Raw genomic sequence first — 3,895 nt, forward strand, 5'->3', positions numbered from 1 at the left:
AGACTTGATCGATGCAGGTGAGGATGACTTTGAGGAGACGAGGGGTGGGGACCAATGAGTTGGCTTGAACTGTGCATGAGACTATACCCGAGGACAGCCCATGTTTTAAGATTTTATGCATGATTATTTTTAGACTATGATTTCATGTTATAGTTTACGATATTTAAACAAGTGTTTTTCTTAGGCAAACTTTATTTGTGATCTTTTTAAAGAAAATATTTTGGATGAACATGTTATTGATGATCGAAATTTGAAAGTTTATTTTGTATTTAACAAAATTTTATTTTTCCACAAATTTTAAAAATAGTTTAAAAGTACGGTACATTACAAATATTGAGGCTAGTTTTATTTGGGGAGGTTCACAACAATTTCCATCTTTTACTTCTCAAGGGTCAAGGAGTAGCATTCCAATGCCAGTGGGCATACCTCCTTATCAGCCTCCACAGTCAAACAAGCCACCGAAGCAGTAGAAATTCAGGGCTAAAGGAAAGCCTTTAAGAAGAAGTCTCACAGTAGTTCATCTAGTTTAGGCAGTTCTCGTGGAGGAAGATCTAGTGGTTTAGGAAGATCTAGTGGTTATGCTAGAGATTCTTGTGGGAGATGTGGGGTAATGCCCGAGAATTATAGAATTGATAAACCAAGATTAATAATCTTCATTAACGTGAGACTCGAAAGATATGAGAATGCATGACATGCAATGAGGGAAGAAAAGACATGAGAAAATAAGAGTGTTTATTTGAGACAAGAACGCACCCGCGCTCAGGATAGTACCGCACCCGCGGTGAATGTCCAGTAGGGTACCTAATTTTGACATTTCGATACCGCACCCGCGGTAAGGACAAGACCGCACCAGCGGTGGTGTTACCGCACCCGCGGTCTTGTATGTAGCGCACCCGCGGTCGAAGATTTTAGAAAAATGATAAAGCTGCCAAAGCATGAGCGCACCCGCGCTGCTGAACACACCGCACCCGCGGTCATGCGTGTAGCTTGAAAAATGATGCCACGTTTTATGATTTGCATGCAGTATATATATAGAAGGAATGACACGTTATTCCTCACAATTCAGAAAAAGGGGTCGAGGCTTTGAAGAGAATTTTCCTTACGCCTTTTTGATTTTCGATTGTGGAAGATCCGTCTATCAGAATTTAAATCCGAACGCAGCATCGTGTTCCTCTTGATTCAAGCTACACAAGGACGTAAGTTTTGTTACGTTTTGAGATGATTTGAAAATATGATGTTGCTAGAATCGAATATGATTCAGATATGATATTTCTACGACAGTAGACATTGTAGAATCGAAGGCAGATTAAAGAATAGACTGGTCGTGCAATTGTTATGATTTTTGAAAGATATTGACTGAGATTTTGATATCAGAATTGTATATTACTGATTTTGAATATACCGATATTGAGATTATGAGTTCTGGTATTATATCTGTGATGTTGAGATTGACGGGGTATTCAGATTGTATTGTTATGCCGTTGAAACATCAGCAGACTGACATCTGATCAGATTTGATATTGATTTAGATTGTATTGTTATGTCATTGATAATGATATGCTGTCAAGACATCAGTTGAGTTAGATTGATTAGATTCAGATATGATTTTGATTATATTGTGATGTCGATGATATGAATTAGATTGTATCTTGTTCAGACATTGATCAGATTATGTACTGATTTGAGTATTGATCAGAACAGATTGTGTATTGAGTTATTCACTGATACAGCGTATTCGATATTGTCATTTCAGATTTGATATGGACAGAGTTGAATACAGGTCATCGTCTTCGTCAGACAGGGACGACAAAGGTATAATTCATGTGATATTCGGGAAGATACAACTCAATTGAGATCCCATTTGAGTTTCCCAACAAAATCACATACTAGAATTATTGTTGTTTATTTTAAGATATGATTATGATATGTTTATAGATGATATATTCATATCTTTTGAGATGATTATGCTTTGTTTACAGATTGTTATTCATTGCATTTAAGATAGGAAGTCTTGACAGAACAGTCAAACTTCTAGACGTTCGGTGATATCGCAGCTTAGGAGAAGATCACCTCTCCTATTGTAGATGTCGAGACAGATCAGACCGAAGTCTAGGAATAAGACGTACGACACCCCGATTGGGAGGGTAGGTGGCAGATCAGTGACGTCTTATTCACACCGGGATCCCTAGAGTTATAGTTGAGTCGAGTCTAGACATGATTTGACTAGAACTGTATGCATTTATGGATGTGGTTTCATAGACTATGAAACCCATTTTTATTGCTTTCAGTCATGATAGCATGTTTTTATGATTTGATTTGAGTAGCATGTTTATCTAATTTGAGTTGCATGCTTATTTTGAGTTGATTTCACAGATCATGAAATCTATTGTTTTTAAGTTTATTCATGATAGAATATTTCATGATTTACTTTATGTATATGCATGTTTACCTTGTTTTATACTGGGATTTATTCTCACCGGAGTATCCGGCTGTTGTCTTGTTTTGTATGGGTGCATGACAACAGGTGGGACAAGACCGGGGTCAGAAGATGATGAGAGAAGATGAGTTTAGTGTGGTGATTCTGGACTTGGATATAAATAGGTTTTATTATTGGAACTCTAGTAGTTGAACCTTAGATTAATTGAAAGACTGTTGTACATTATTGTACTTTTATACAGATATGTATATTATTTAGATGCCATTACCTCCGCATTTGTATTTTAAAAGAAATTTTTTTTAGACCTTGTTTTATCTTAATTGATAATTAAATCCCAAAAGAAGATTAAGAAAAAGATCAGCGTCCGGATCCCCACATGTAGAGGTAGGCATCCTACTACCCAGTGCACAGGAGTTCAAGGAGACGGCCATATATGTGGATTACCGGGACATTATGCGAGAGTTTGTCGTAATGCGGGAAGACAACAGTGTCAACCATCACAATTTAGCTAGTTTCCGCGAGCCTCGGTGCGTAGACCATCTACTCCACAGCCTAGCTACCAACAACAGAGAGGATCTATTCAGCAGTACTTTCCAGGACCTCAGCAGGCTATAGTGCATGCTTTGACTCAGAACCGGGCTCATGAGAATCCCGGAGGGGTCATTGCAGGTATATGCTTTATTTTTTATCATCCTGCATGTATATTGATAGACACAGGAGCATCTCATTCATTTTCGTCTGCTGCATTTATCAATGAGAATGAGATAGCTATTACCTTGTTGTTGGATATTGTGTCTGTGTCTACCCCTGCTGGTGTGTATTTGATGTTTCGTGACATAGTTTTGAACTGTGTTATTAGATTTGATGATAACCTTAAGATAACTAATTTAATCAAATTATCTACGTCTGAATTCGACTGTATTTTTGAAATGGATACTTTGACGAATTACCGAGCCACCGTTGAATGTTTCCTTGGATTTGTAAGATTTAGACAATATTATGGCAATAAGAGGAACTTTTATGGTAATGATTCTCAGTCACACATTCCATTTGTGTCAATGATGGAAATGTTTAGATTGCTATTGGCAAGGAATGAAGGATTCTTGATTTATGCAGTTTATGTGACACAGGGAGAAATGTTGAAAGTTTCAGATATTCTTGTGGTAAAGGATTTTCCTGATGAAATTCTAGGCTTTTCGCCTCAAAGGGAAATAGATTTCAGTATTGAGTTAATGTCAAGGACGAATCTTATTTCTAGAGCACCGTATCGTTTGGCTCTAGCGGAGTTGAAAGAACTCAAGGAACAATTACGAGACTTACTGGAGAAAGGTTATAGTATACCAATTATGTCACCTTGGGGAGCTCCAGTATTGTTCGTAAAGAAGAAAGACGGGACGATGAGGATGTGTATTTATTACCGGCAGTTGAATAAAGACACAATGAAGAATAAATATCCGC

The sequence above is a fragment of the Primulina eburnea genome, chromosome 3 (assembly GCF_022965805.1).
Source record: "Primulina eburnea isolate SZY01 chromosome 3, ASM2296580v1, whole genome shotgun sequence".
Taxonomy (NCBI): domain Eukaryota; kingdom Viridiplantae; phylum Streptophyta; class Magnoliopsida; order Lamiales; family Gesneriaceae; genus Primulina; species Primulina eburnea.